The following is a 16,934-nucleotide window of genomic DNA, read 5'->3' as shown; positions in this document are numbered from 1 at the left end:
GGATGGAATGCCATGATTACTATACATGCCCAGCATGGACAGGGCAAGGGGGCAATTCTATTGTTCAATCAAATGCAGCAAGAAAGAGTGGTGCCAGATAAGGCCACGTTTGTGAGTATTCTTGCTGAATGTAGCAATGCTGGTCTCATTGATGTGTGCTGGTATTGCTTCATTTCCATGAATCAGAAGCACTACATCTCTCCTGAATGGAGCATTATGTTTGTATCATTGAGCTCTTTGGGAGGGTGGGACAGTTGGATGAAGCAGAGAACATCATCAATAATATGCCTGTCCAACCTAGCGTTGCATCCTTTATGGTATTGCTTACTGCATGCAGGTACCTTTCTGACATGGAACGTGGAAATTGGGTTGCAAAGCAACTGTTTGAATTTCATTCAAACAATGCAGCACCATGTGTTATATCATCAAGCATGCATGGTGTAGCTAATGGCAAGCTTCTGAGACAGCAGCATCCTGGCTTCTAACGGGGCACTATTAAGTCTTAACCTAGTATCATATTAATAATGTAACCATGAACGGTGAGCCCTTTGAAGGCTTGTATCCACTCACAGGCTGGCTGCTTATTCTTTCTGCCAAATTCTCTCTCAAACTCTCTTAAAATTTGATTGAACTCAGTTAGATTTTGGTCCATGTATTGTACTTGACCCTTTGGAAAGCTGAGTGAATTTTGCTAGGTTTACTATCCTGTAGTCAAATGTGAAGGAGATTTCAACTGATTATGGTTTTATTGACCAAGGTTCTACCCATTATGATTATTAACCCGTATTTTGCCTGTGGTGGGACATCCACATATGCTCAGGCAACAGCTCTTGAGTTTCTCTCACGAATCCAAGGGTTGAAAATGTAACCATGATGATGGCTGCACGGTGAGCCCTTCGAAGGCTTGTATCCACTCACAGGCTGGCTGCTTATGCTTCTGCCAAATTCTCTCTCCAAATCTCTTAAAAACTGATTGAACTCAGTTATATTTTGGTTCATGTATTGTACTTGAACCTTAGGAAAGCTGAGTGAATTTTGGCTAGGTTTACTATCCTATAGTCACATTTGAATGAGATTTCAAATGTTTATGGTTTTATTGACGAAGGTTCTACCCATTATGATTATTGACCCTCACTCCAGTATTTTTGCAGTGGTGGGACATTCACATAAGCTCAGGCAACCGCTCTTGAGTTTCTGTCACGGATCCAAGGGTTGAAAGAAAGTGTAAAATGTAAAAGTGCTCTCTCTCTCTCTCTCTCTCTCTCTCTCTCTCTCTCTCTCTCTCGTGCAAACGCATGCATGCACATGCTCAACCCTAACTAAAAAAAGTCACTTCACATAGTTCAATCCCATCGAAAAGCGCAAAAACTCGAGAGAAGCACGTCTTTTCTCAATGCATAAAGGAAAGCGTGCTTGCAACCTCAGTCCAATTGATGAGTGTAAGTTCCATGCTTCATTCCATTTAGGCATGGACAAGAAGAAGAATCAACTTTTGACCTAAAGAAGGAATCACAATCAAGCCAGAAAGCAAAGCTAATGCTCTCAACATTACCCTCCAAGTGTCAGTTGCAATTTCACAAGGATTAGAGTCAATGGTATTGAACTCTAATCCATGATCAACCAATGCACGCAAAGGAGATTGAACATTGTAGAATTGACATACATCTCAACTTCCATGATCAACCAATGCATGCAAAGAAGATTGAACATTGTAGAATTGACATACATCTCAACTTAAGAAAGCCCAAAAGATAGTTTATCCAAACAGGATAAATGTATAAGTACATTATATAGAATGATTCCAGCTTGCCAAAAGGAATGATGTGCCCCTAACTCTATTGCTCGTGTATAGATTACAAAGACTCATTCTATCACAAAGGGTAAAAGAAAGGGCATAGTCTTACAACTCTACATAACAACCAGTGAGCTCCACTCATATGAGAATCAAACCATTACCTCCCTAATCCTATAATGTGCATGGCATTTGTCCCCAACTAATGGCCTCAACAACTATATTCACCTTACCAAATGTAGAACGATGCATCACATTCACCTCATGCACTTTGTGTATTAGTGTGTCAATGTGGATAAGAGTTCAATGCATATATCACCACACTAAAAAGAGAATACTTTGGTATAGACTAAATGTGTCACTTTAGGCCTACTAGTATTTCGATTGTGCAATTGCACGTTTTAATAAATTCCCCTCATGTTTTGGCAAATAGGTGTGGGAGAAGGCAAAAGCCGTATAGAGACAGACACATAAACATACACATGAGAGGATAGGGTAGGATGGGGGGAGAACTTCCAAACTGACTACATACTACAATTCAAAATCACAAAAAATAACATGTCCTATATAATGGTTAGGCTTCATGTCCCTTTTATGCATCTTAGCACTCTAAAGAAAAATAATGCATTTTACACTATGTAGAATGTTGATCTTATACTCTCAACAACTCTCCTCAAGATCAACATCATGAAGGTGGCATTTCCTAAAGGCTTCACGGCCCTTTAATACATTTTAGTAGACTGCTGATCTTATATCTCAACAGCTCTCTTCAAGATCAACATCAAGAAGTTGTCATCTCCTAAAGGTGATGTTCCTCGGTTTGAACAAGGATTGATACTTATTGTTCCTTAAAGGGTATGTCCCTCCTCTTAGTTAAACTATAAGCTTCTTAATGTTTCTATCAAAAAATTTGTTTTGAGTGGTTCTTTAAAACATCGATCCAAAGGGTTTCTTTGCTGTCACTTTGTTGCAATTTGATGTCACTAAGTAACACTCTTTCCCTAATGAGATGCTCATTGACATCTATACTAGGAGTTCAAATGTTCTCTAGATCATTCACTTTGACATATGGAGGTATGCTTCTACCATGTTACTAGGTAAAGCATATACTTCATCACCTTCATTGATGATTATTCCAAAAGTTTTGGATATATTTCTTAAAACAGAAATCAAATGCTCTCAATGCATTCAAGGATTACAAAGCACTTGTGGTCTTTGCCAATGTTCATGCTGACAAATAATCACAATACATTGTAGTTAGATTTGTCTCATCAAAATAGTGATGACAAACTTCTTAGCCACATAGTTACACAAATAAAAGTGGTTAGAGCTGTAAATCATCTTTTGATAAAGAAGCTGGATGTTTGCTAGATAACATTAATATTGCTCTTTGGGTAAGAAAGATGCAAATATTTTGATCTCATATGATCATAATCACTCTCACAATATACAAATAGTTTATATTCAATTTCAAGTCATTTCATACCTTTGACGTATCTCAATACTCCTTACATTCTAGTTTGATTGTTTTGGATTTAACATGTATTGAGTAAATATAGTAATAGCATGATTCCTACATCCTTCATATCTTCAGCATGGTGATAGAAGTTTCATTGCTTCTCCTTACTATTCTTTACCTTTAAAATAGTGATATCTTCCTATTTGAACTCTGTTAGTATAATGTACAACCTGCAAAACATATAATATTCTAGGTTATGATACAATATTCTTAACTAACTTCTAGATGCTTGTATTCTTTTGATTCATGTATATATACCTTTTCATTCAAATACATAATGGAACACATTCACATCTCTAACTCTAGTACATGCTACATTGTGGATCATTGTTGAAGATACGAAAATTTCATGGAGTCTTTTTGTACTTGGTGCATATGCCTACTCATAGTCTTCATATTATTCATAAATCCTTTTAGAACAAGGTTACCTTTGTATATTTTCATATATTCATCTTCCACTTTGGAAATTCAATTATTTGCAATAGAAAGTTGCTTGTCTAGCAAATCATGCAAATTTGATGTGTTGTTCTTGTACAATGCACTCTTGAATCATCATCCATTCAGTCTAGCTTTTATTGCATCTTCAAAATGGCTAGTCCATAATTTTTATCACTAAAGAAACGCTACGTGACCCAATTGACTTATCTTTTAAAGCATGAGTTGACCTTTAAGGTTGTTTCATTTCTCTTCTTTATCTTCTTGGACTTGCTCATATGTAGATTCTTGTTCTTGATATTATCCTTCAAGTTGACTATTTTTTGTTCTTTTTGGTCTACTATAAAAGTAACCTTTGTATTGGTAGCTAGTCCATATCATTGATGAATATCCCCTTTATAGAAAAATGTGTTTATTTGAAATCCCAAGTTGGCCAACTCCAATAGGAATGGGCTAAGAGAAAAAGGGTTTTGGATTTCCTCTTGTACATGTTCAAGAGACCCATCCTTTGTTCCTAGTGATAATCATTGTGGAAATAAACTATATGGTGCCTTGACTCAAGGGAACGAGCACACCTAGATCAAACTATTTGCATTCTCACTGCATCCAAGTGTGCCAACTTCTTCATATAAAGAAATAGCTAGTTCTATGGGCTCTTAGTACACCTAATGTGCCTATACATTTGATATTATACCCAAGGTGCTTGAGGAAGAAGACATGGAGGACCTAGACCCGATCATAACCATAGAAAGCTATATGAAACAAGAAATTACAGTATGCAAGAACGTTTTATAATAGAATCCACCATATGCAACCATGCATTGAACCAAAAGATTTTGCCATGATTCCCAAATAAGCCAAGCCAAACTTGTTTATAATACAAGCAACGACCAATAATTAAGTAATGTTTCTATATGATAAAACTCCTCCTTTTAACTCAAAATAAAATCATTAGCATGTGGCTATTAAACGAGAAAATACTATTTCCTTCCTTTTATATAAACTTTAGGCTCAAGTATATATTTTTTGTATTTGACATCACAGACATTTTAACAAGCTACCTTCTCAATGGATCATTGAAAGCTAAGGGTCACCATATATTGCAAAGCTAATTCGAATATTTTGCAATTTATAAAAAATTTGCAATAATAAGAGAGAAAAGTGTTTTAGAAACTTGAGTAATTTCTTATAGGCCCCATTGAAATTGTGTCGGATAGAGGCACACATTTTGTTAATGAGATAATCAAAGAACTCTTGTCTGGCTTTATGGTAATCCATAGAAAAAGCACACCCTACTACCCCTAAGGGAATGGACAGGCTGAATCCACCAACAAAATATTATGCATTATCCTCACCAAGGTAGTAGAACCATAGCTTTCTGATTGGGTAGAGAAACTGAATGCAGCCTTATGGGCATACCAAACCACACTCAAGGTCAGTACAGGGAACACACCTTTTCAATTGGTGTAAGGCCTTGAAGCTGTGGTCCCACTAGAATTTGTAATACTAAGCCTATGCATAGTAGTACAGGAACACATGGGAGATCATGAATCCTTGAAAGAAAGGCTCTATCAATTGGAGAAGCACACAGGGACAAGACTAGTTGCCTACCATGCCATGACAACAAAAAAATGCAGAAGAAGAGCATGGTTTGATAGAAATCTTAAAGCAAAAAACATCAAAGAAGGTGGCTTGGCCTTGTTATACAATGCTAAAGTACACAAAGGGCAAACTCAAGTATCTAGGTCAAGGACCATATCGAGTCAAAAATATGAATCCCATCGGAGCTGTGCTACTAGAAACATTGGACGGAGTCCAATTCAACACAACGATCAACGGGAGCCAACTGAAGTGGTACTACTTCAACATGCAAGCCATCCCCAACACAAATGAAGATTTGGGAAAACCCAAGTCTTCCTTAGTTAGGATTAGATTGTTCACGAGCACTCACTTTTATATGTACGTCTTCACACATATAGGTAGCATCAATCGATTTCAACCTAGGGCTCAGAAGTGATGTATGAGTTCTAACTGTCCTATGAAATCCCAACAGCAAAAAAATAAGCATATAGTTAGTCCATACCTAGCTACTAGGTCACGTGCACTCACACGCTTTTGCTTAGGCACATAGTTGATTGCATGAATAATTGTGCCACACACTTTCATTCCACACTCTCAAAGCATGTGTAAAAATAAGATCTCTCACAAACACACACAAATGTCAAACCTGCATGCCAACTAATCTAATGATCAATGGTACACCATATGCACACACATGGCTGCAGGTTTAGCAACAATGCCACCACGAAAGAGGATGCGCAGAAAGAACCCACCACCTCAACCACGATACCCCCTCCCGAGTTCGAATCCATGTATCTCCTCTCAATTACGATGACCATAGGAATTTGTGGTCCAGAGCGATAGCTCTGTGAGGAGGATTTTTTGCATGACATGGAGACCCAAATGCCACCCCAATCACCTACATAGCCATTGATGGGGCCCGGTCATTCGAACTTGTGTGGCCACCTACGTCGACTTATGCTCTTTCCAATGCAACAACATCTTTCTTAGAGAAAGGGGTTCTCGGTAGTTTGTATGAGAGCCTAAAATACTTGGAGGATAGTCCTATAATGACCACATACATCAGGGACTTTCTCCATTCTTACCTTTCCAGAAATGCACAGGTTGGCAAGTATACATCAGAGCCCACTCAACATTATCCTCAATAGTACAGTCATTCAAAGGTCCTTCTCACTCCCAACACAAGGTGCCAAATACACGGCTTGCCGATGCTAAATTTCTTGAAGTACAACCTCTCCTTGCCAAAGGCACAATGTTCCATAGGGACGGCATATTACTTCGCCCATCCTTAACCCTCGCCTCAAGGAAGTAGCACAATTCCTATCCATAATCCTGGGGGTTAAGTGTGGCAAGAATCAATCCCTTCCACTCCAAACGTTTGTTTTGCTGAGTAGGAAACTAAAGCAAGACTGGATCCAACACTTAGTCATCTTCTTCACAAAAAAAAAGATGGTTCATCAGGCCAAAAATGAAAAATTCCACACTTATTGGCTATAATCATAAAAAAAGAGCTACAAGAATGAGAAATGACTTTGCCCCAGTCACCAAAACCTGTTGAGTAGTTGGACATTCCCTTCTTACCAGTATGGAAACCGTCGCCAACTTCTCTTACTATCACATTGGCAAATGAAGATACCTCAAAAGAAATGCCTATTTTGGAGGTCGAAATTGAGGAATTGCCCCACGAGATGCTACAGCTTGGTGCACAACTACAACCAATATTTCTCCAACAATAGTAGCATCCAGAGCCTGAGGCAGGATCAGCACCAGAGCCTGAGGCTACATCAGCACCAACACCACCATTGATGCCATGCCAGTCCATGAGCCACAAGGGGAGCTAGTGCCAGATCAACACTATGACTATTGTACCCAAGTGACTGAAATACCATTGGAACAACCCCCCACAAGTACTACAAAATCATCAGGATGGCTATATGGGCACCAATTGTATCAGCAGTATCGCCAATCCTCATCATCGTCTGTCATTCTCCATCATCAAGCTAGCCAAATGATCCAAATGTCAGAACTATTCACTAGCTTGGCCAAGGAGGAATATGCAAGAGATTTGGACAGACAGACTGCAACATGAATCGAAGACCAATTCTAGGCAATTGCCATAGAGGTCAAGGCACTTCGGGCACAAATAGATGAGAAGGAGGTTGAAGAAGTGTGCATGAACCAAGCTCTCCAAGCTCAAGAGAAGGTAATGAGGGATGTGACCTCCAACCTTCACCAAAGCCAAAAACAGCTAACACCAACAATACAAGCAATGGAAATCCTATAGACCTACTATAACTCCTTGACCTCCACACATGCTCAGCAAACACAGTCATTGGCACAAGCTCGACTCACTCTAATTCACAAAGAAGCATAGCCCCAGGATTGCCAAGACAAGCTTGAAGACATGAAATAGTATTTGGCAATACGCATGTTCAACATTGAAGAGCTTACAAGGGAATGTAGAATCTTAAAGGACCAACCGCTCAAGAGACCAGCACTTCACAAGCACAAGTCTTGGACCAATGGTCCAATACCATTGAAGACATTCCTCAACAGGCAAAGGTCAAATTACAAATGAGAAAGCTTAAGGGGGCATATACATCCATCTACCATAAATGTAAAGAAAAAATGGATGAGATGCAATCCCAAAAGATAATCATCTCCAAGCTTGAACTCCAATTGCTAGTGCACAACAATGAGGCAATGGGAGACAACACTAATGAAGCTCCACTACAATGCACAACGGTGGTGTATCAAGGGCTTGTGGCTACTCTACAAGTGGAAGATCACCTCAATGCACGAGTTCTTATCCAATGGAAACAAATCCAAATCAGGATCATATCCACTCATCCAATAATCAAATGGGAACATTCCATAGGGGACCAAAACTCTACGCATAATTTGCCAAGACTTGTCCGAAGATGAGAAAAATATCTTCTACCTATCTAGACGTGCGGGGTTTATAGCACTCAGGACTGATGCTTTCATCGCATATGTATGCCTTATGGGTAGTCCTCCCCTCAAGGTTATTGTTGGTTTGTTGCCATTGCTACAAAGGCCATCACTATTATTTGTAAGGCATGACATAACCGACATCCCACCCTTGCAATTGATGATCCCATCGCACTAGCAAAAAGAAGTGTTGGAAGATGACAGGGCCTATCTCACATCCAACTTCCCATATCTAACCACTCTCTCTACCAACCTCACAACCTCACTTCCCCTTGTTGCTACCACCCTCTTAACCTTCCCTAAGCTCCATCCTAACATCTATTCCCTTCATTGTCTCTTTGCTCATGCTTCTCACCATTTTCAACTAACCCAATAGTCACAAACTTACGAGCCCCTCACACCTAGCTTCTTCCCTTCCCTTGCTAACCCTACCCTTGAGGATTACCAAGCTGCTCAAACCATTTGCCTAGTTCTTCCCACCCTCCCCTCTACTCCCCCTTCCACAACTAATACTCTTCCATATTTCTCCCCCATGTCCCCAAATTCTCTCCCTGCCCCATCATCACGTCCGACACTACTTGTGCTGCCATCAGCAGAAAATGACATAGTATTTGATTTTGAATATTAGGATCCAGATAATCCATTTCGTACTCCCATGCCAAAGTCCAATGATGGGTATGATTTTGATGAGATACCACTTCCCAGTACCCCTATCAAGGAATTTTGGAGCAAATATCTTGATATGAAAACTCGAGGTGGATGGGGACCTTGGACAACTTTCCTACCAACCTTCATTAGTGTCAAATTAGTGAAGATTGGATAAGCAAGTTGGATCCACAACCTGATTGGCATCATCCCAAGCTCTTTGATGTAATCTTCTTGAAAGAGTATCTACATGCACCTCAATGTCTCAGAACCCATCCTAAGTTCTATGCAGTTCCATGACATCACAGATGGGAAGCCAACATATACACTTTGGATAAAGATCGCACCATTAATTGGCCAATGATCGAACCATACTCTGGTGTACAATGGAATATCCATATCACTTTAGTAGCATGAGCAAATAATGTGTAGCAACATTGATCGCTTCCTTTGCCTAAGTGCTATCTTCTACAAAACATTGGAATACTACATTCTAGAGGTCCCATGCCACCTTGATAGCCATTTGCCTCCACTTAGTTTCAATCCCAACGAACGAGTCTCTATGCCAACATGGACTTAGGTAGTACAGAATGTGTGTAGAGTAGCAGTAAAGCTTCGCTTGTACTTGCATAAGGCTAGGAATAATCTCTCTTAGGAATCCTCAAATATGCATGTTCTACATGCAAGTCCTACATGCGAGTTCTACATACAACTCCTACATACAACATGCAACATGCGAGTTCTACATGCAACTCCTACATGCAACATGCAACATGCAACTCCTACATGCAACTTGCAACTCCTACATGCAACTTCTATATGAAACTTCTACATGTAGAGAGAGATTCTCTTACAATTCCTACATGCAGAGAGAGAAGCTCTCCAACTTGTATAAATACCCCATAATGGAATGAAGCCCACACTCTTTGGGACATTGTGTTGAGTTCTACTTTGGTATTCCAAGCAATTGTCTCAAGTGTCCATGCTTCCTTGCACTCCAAGTCCAAAAGCATGTCCTAACCTTACAACTCCTCCTCCCCTCTCCTCCAACCTTGCAACCCATCCTCTCCCTCTCCTCCTCCTCCTCCTCCTCCTCCTCCTCCTGCCTCCTCCTCCCTTCTTCTCTCTCTCCTTTCCCCCCATGCTCTTACACCTTCTTCCTCTCCCACTCCTATGTTCCCCCTAAACCCTTAGTTCCTCAACCCTTAATCTCCATGAACTATAAGGGAGACGAGTTCTACACCATGTACTCTACCCTGAAAACCTTGGATCCTCCTTCTAACCCTTAAACCTCTTCTAAACTCTGGAACCTCTCTCGAAACCTTGGAACCTCCCTCTAACCCTTAAACTCCTCCTAAAACCCTTCAACCACCAATGAAGGCAAAAGCCTTCATTACCTCAACCATGATGATGCACGTTCCTTTCACACATGCATGCACTATGTTTGCTTACCACACTTAAGCTTACATCTCTCATTGGAATATGACTCGAAGTCCTAAGCTACACGTATACTACAAACAACAACCTTGATATATTTGTAGGTGACAAAAAGCCTCGAAACCTTGCATACTGAGAATACCTTGCTCTTCCTACAGAAACCGTGGAAAAGAGCTAACACCCAACAATATCTACTATAGTCATCGATGAAAATCAAGTAGTAAAGTGAACCATTGATGCCACGGGTTTGGGTGTAACCCCATACAACTGTGTGAACCAAATGAAGAAAACCTCATGCTTGAGAGGTGCTTCTGCCGAAATTGGTTTACTTTTGTTTACCAAAGTAGCATGCTTCACAAACTTTTCTAAGAAATTGGAGCTTAAGAATTCCAATTGCCATATTCTGATTTTTGAGCTCTATCAAGCTTTTAAAATTGACATGTCCATATCTCTTGTGCCATTTTGTGGAATTTTGGCATTTGTTGTGGTTGAGTTGACATGGCATGCAAATTTGATACTGAAGCTAGCATTCTGAACAAGCATCCTTCCTTGATTGCTTTTCCTACTAGCTAATATCCTATAGATTTGTATGTGATCATGCATTCATCTCTATCGAAGATGACTCAATAGTTGTGTTCTGTCATTTGACAAAATGACAAGATGTTCTTAACATAGAGTATATCTTTCACCAATATTTTCGTACTAGTGAAATTGTTCATAGGGACATTGCCTTTCCCTTGAATTGGATTCGGTGTGTTATCTGCAGTGTAGATAATGTTCTTTTGTCCTTCAATGGTTTCATCTCTGTGAACCATTCTTGATGTTTTGTCACATGAGATGATGCACCACTATCGATGTACCAAGGATCTTGATCTACTTGATCGACTTGATAACTACGTTCCATTTTTGAATTGCAATCAATGTTGAGATACACTGTATCAATCTTTTTCATATCCTTGCTTGCAAGAAACATGTTCTTAGGTTCATTTGCATGATGAATATGACTTAAATGTCCACCATGATGATTTCCTCTTTCACAAAAATTCCCTCGATTGCTACTACATTGACCACCTTGGTCGTACTACTTCTTGTGGCAATGTCTTTCATAGTGTCCAAACTTATGACAGTAGTTGCACTGATTGTTTGACACATTGGTGGATGCATTTCTCGTCCTTGGAATCTTCCTCGATTGGAGTGATTTCCTCTTTGCTAATGATGATTTTGACTTTGATGCTGACTTTGTTGTTGATGATGACCTCTTCACTGGAAAGATCTACCTCTACCTCTGCCTCTACCTCTGCTTCTATTTAAGGTTGTGAATGATTGATAATTGTAATGACCTTTGCGTGCATGAATAGCTTGCATCCTAAGTTCTTCATACCAAGTAAAACTGACTATAGTTCTTCCAGTGTTGGAATTTTCCATTGAATGGAAATACTCTAGACTATATTCTCGTATCACTCTCCTAGTCCATTCAGGATGACTTGAACCATTTTAGCTAGATTCATGGTCTCTCCTCCTACTGCTATGAGTTGATTGTTGGAATCCTTGATCCTAAGTATGTAAGCATGACCAATCTCACTGATGTTGCAAAAACTTTGGTTGATTTGGTTTCTTAGTGTGAGAATCTTGAAAGTGTTCTTAGACTCATAGAGAGCTGTGAACATATCCCATGCTTCTTTTGATGTCTTCACTGTGTTGAGTTGTCCTAGCATGACATCTTGCACATTCTGCTTGATCAAATGATAGGCATTTTTGTATTTCTTATCCCATTCTTCATGTGCTCGGGCAATGACAAGATATGCTATTGGTACGGTGATTAATGGTGTAGCTATAGATACCAATGTAGATCTTGCTGTTGGTGTTGTGCCAACAGGTGGAGTAGCGATACTACTGACTGGATCATCCAATGGTCTAGGTGTAGACCCATCGACATACTCCCATTTGTCTTGAAGTACAAGAATGGTATCGATTTGGTATTTTAATTTGAGTTGTCTAGCTTAGTAGATGCCTCCAGATTGAGGTTGCTAGTCATAGTCATGGTGCAAGAAATGGACTCAAAGTGTATGTGAAATCACTCTCTGAATAAACTACAATACATGACACTATCAAGTGAAATCTAAATTGTCAGTGAAGATGGAATTGTAATATATAATTAAATATGTTACAAGGCTTGTGGCAAATGATGCCAGGAATAGCCAAGAGGATTTGCAAGGCTTGAATAAAGTCCACAATGCTGGAAAATAGCTAAATAGGCTTTATAATGATGGCACGTGTGTGTGAAATCAAATCATGTGCTATTTGCCCACTGAACAATCGGTTAGTTCCTCTAAACACTCTAAATTCTTCAAGCTAAAATTGAGTTGGTAGACTCAAAAGCTAAGACTCTATCAAACGATGAAGATGCATAGGGGGTGGATGCTATTCCAAGATGGAGAAACAAGAGCAAGATATGTGTGAAGTTTCTATTGAGGTTGTTGAGGAGAAAATAAGCAAGAGTAGGATCAAGAAAGAAGAGGATATGGGGAAGTGGGTAACCTTCATGCAAGAGGAGATGGAAGGAATGTTGAAATGGCCATATGTGGATGCACATCCATGAAAAATTGGTATGAATCTATTCAAGATGAGGAAGATGCAATACAAAGAGTCCTAGATTATATTATGCATGAGAGTGTGCATGATAGGTTGCATAGGTGGGCCTTTTGAGGAGGGGAAGGGATGATTAATGATGATGAACTCTTGTGGCAATAGTTGTAGGTTTTGCTAGAACTAGGTGCTGCATGACAAGAACTTTCAATGATGATGCAAATGTGGAGCCACATATCCAAGCTTAGCTTTTACAAGGGTGAAATATAAGTTGCATCAATGGCCCTTTGCACAAGAGGGGAGGATGTGGATCTAGCCATTTAAAGAACCAAGGCTAGTATCTGATCGAGGCAAAGCATCTAACCAAGAAGCGATGTTCTACTAAGCATGTGCATGCTCTAGCAGTTGGGTGGAGGAAAAAATATGATAGGCCCATTTTTGGAGCCAAGGAAATCATTGTAAACATTTTATGTGTTGTATATATCACACGTACTAGCCCCAGTAGGTAAGTGGCATTAGTATTGCCAGACACAAATCTAGGATAGGGGGATTGGTTCTAGGTTCAAGGGCTAGGAAATAGCAATGCATTACCTATAGGATTTTTTGGTTTTGCTTTTGTAAATAATCATGATTTTCCTATTATGATTTTGTGGAGAGACTTTAATAATGATGTACTCACAAACACTCATGGGAAATTGGCCTACTCACACACTTTTGATTGTGGATCTTGGGCAATTGGCAGCAAGTAAGTGCATCTAATGAGGATGATGGAGATTGAGGGAAGCAATGAGAAGTGAGCACACTCTACTAGAATCTTGATGACAAAGGTAGTGGTTGTAGGGTGGCTAGAAGTTTTCATAAGTAGCCAATAGTAAAGGGTCACTTAGCCACATGTCTTGGGGTTTACTTGGAGACATCTTTAGTAGAAGCTAAGAAAATAGAGGTTGCATGGATGCATGTTAGCTAATAAATATATACGATATCATTTGTTACATGAGGAGCTACTTTTGTAGGGAACTTTAGCACAAAAAAATGGATATCCTACTGAAATTCTATCAGATAGAGCCACATATTTCATGAATGAGGTAACCAAGGAACTTTTGACAGAGGCACATATTTCATCAATGAGGTAATCAAGGAACTTTTGATTGGATTTATGGTTGTTCATAGAAACATGCAATCTACTATCCCCAAAGTAATGAACAAAGAGAGTCCACCAACAAAATACTATGCATTGTCCTCACCAAGATGGTGGAACCAAAGCGATGTGACTAGGAAGAAATATTACTCCAACCTTATGGTCATATCAAACCACACTCTAGGTCAGGTCAAAATTTACACATTTTCAATTTGTGTACGTACTAGAGGTAACGGTTCCACTAGAATTCATCATACTAAGCTTATGCATAGCAGTGCAAGAACGAATGGGAGATCATGACTCCCTTCAAGAATGTCTCTAACTGGCAAACTGTGACCCTTATTAAAGTTCCTCAAGTAGTCCATGTTTAAGTAGAGTAGACATTACATTATTTACAATTCCACTTCAAAGTATGAGAATAATTATGCATCCACGTTAATTACTTCAACAATTTTCAATAATCATTGCATTTTTTTCAATTTTACTTGTCCCTCATATCCTAGGGAGTGTGACTGGAACTAAAAATTTGAAAAAAAGTGATAATACAAACTCAATAGACAAGGAGGATATAGAGAACATTTCTCGGTTTGCATTGGGAAAGAAGATAAAATGAAACGAGTCTAAGTGGTAGAAAAGATTCTTTGTAATTGAGTAGTCATGATAAACATATGTTAACATCCACGAGGTATAGTCACAGAATGCAGGGTAATTAGTGATTAGAGGTGATTAGGCTTCATGATTTACTTCAACGGTTGTAGCCATGGAAGGAGTACAGTGCAGGCTACACGGGGTTTGAGCCACAAATAACCCAATCGATTACAGATTCGAGCCGCAAATTGCCACAAATAACTCAAGATCGGCCTCACCACTCTAGGTTTTGAGCCTTGTATAAAGGTATTTATCCTCAAATGGCTTAGGAATCGGGGGTGTGAGGCTAACACAAGCACTATTTGGCACTCTTATATGGTTAACACAAGTGCTATTTCCGACACACAAGAGTGGAGCAGTAGAGGAGAGATGGAAAGGATAGCAAAGATGCCGTGGCACCCTAGGGGCCCAAGAGCCTTATAAATGTAAAGAAAGAGAGAGTGCTAAAAGGGTTGGCCCTCCCTTCAAAAGGTGACTTGTTTCCTTTGCCACGTGCCTTTGTGTTTGCCACTCCATCCCCCTTCACTCTCCTCTTTCCTTCTCCTTCTCCCTCCCTTCTCCCCTCTCTTCTCCCTTCTCCCTCTTCCCTCTTTCTCTCTCGTGGAAACACATTGCAACAATCCGGAAACCGCTTGAGTGACACATGCAGATGGCTCATGCCTTGCATTACTCTCACAAGGAGTAGCTTGGAGTGGAGGCTCCATTGGCATATCCCCACGACATGTGAGTCACCATCGAGACCACATTTTTGGCACCGTTTTTGGGGAGTTCAAGGTATGCTTTGGCATTGCATTTGCCTTCTTTGGTAATCTACCCATTGCACATGGCTTCAAGCTTAACTTGGAGCTTTGTTAGTGGATTTTTAAGAGAGAAATGAGGAAGGAAGTGTGAGTTGGATGGAAAAGTGAAGGGAAACTATCATTTTATGTTGAAAAGCATTTTTTAGGATAGGAAGCTTATTGTTGAGGTTTGTTAGCGTTTTGAAATGATAGAAAGATAGTTTCTCAGATTGCTAAGGAGTGTATGGTGTCAAAACTCATAGAAAACAACCAAGAATGATGAATCATGCTGAAAATTGAAATGGTTTTGAGTGTTGATAGTCACCTCTCTAAGAAATCTCTCATTTTGCATGCAAATGTTGTTTTTTTTTTTGTTTTTTGCATTGAGAACTTTCCATGTTAGATATGCCTCTATTCTCTCCACCATGAGCTCTCCACTATTCGCTCATATTTTCCTTCCCTTCCCTTTCCCTTTCCACCATGCCTCACCCCCCTCCCCTTGTGTAATAACTTCATCCTCTCCACCCTATCCTTCTCTCATCTAGTTGTTCCTTGCTTGTATATGTGTAGAAACTAACTTTTGTAGGTCATGGCACAAGGAGACTCATGTCACCCAATTCCCTCATATCCTAGGGAGTATGAGTAGAACTAAAAAATTTGTAAAATGTGATAATACAAACTCAATAAACAAGGATGATATAGAGAACATTGCTCGGTTTGCATTGGAAAAGAATATAAAATTGTCAGAGCTGTGGGAGCTACTTTATACATGTAATTTTCATAGATAGGTGAGTAGTGTAGAGACCATATCTTGATATCAGATTTTGATGCTCTTTTAGAAGAAAAGTTGTGGAGTAGCTTGAGGGATACAATTTCTTTATTTTTTTAAAATAATGCATCAATCCAACTTTTTAATCAAAAGTTCTCTCTTCAATAAGGATTGGTGGGTGGTCCTAGATGTTGTTGTGGGCTTGTGTGTACACATGTAGTGTTGTGGCATAAGTTTTCCTATTCTTGCACTAAGCTTGACATTGAGATTTTGGGGTTTTTTGGAAGGAGCATCTTGGTGCTACCAAGAGCTTTCCGGAGGTTGCTCCAAGATATTGGCTTGCAAGATTGCTACCAAGTTATGCCAAAGATTTCATGCATTAAGAAGCAAGTGTTTGGGAGGTTTTGTGAAGAGTTGAGAAAATGGGTTGTGGTGAAGCGGTGGTGAAATTGCTTTGAGGATTGAGAAGTGTACCAGTACTTTTGTGATTTTTTATTCTCATGTATGGATTATGGTGTTTTAATGATCATGTGTAACCTTTGTAGGTGTTTTCAATCTCATCAGAGTCCAAAGAAGAGACTAGTAGAGCAAACTTTATCAATGAGTCTTGTGTGATTATGCATGATGTAAAGGACAAATAAGGAGATTTACAC

The sequence above is a fragment of the Dipteris shenzhenensis genome, chromosome 25 (assembly GCF_047967505.1).
Source record: "Dipteris shenzhenensis isolate YYH24624 ecotype China chromosome 25, Dip_SZ_1.0, whole genome shotgun sequence".
In the NCBI taxonomy this organism is placed as follows: Eukaryota; Viridiplantae; Streptophyta; class Polypodiopsida; order Gleicheniales; family Dipteridaceae; genus Dipteris; species Dipteris shenzhenensis.
This window is presented reverse-complemented; position numbering follows the sequence as displayed.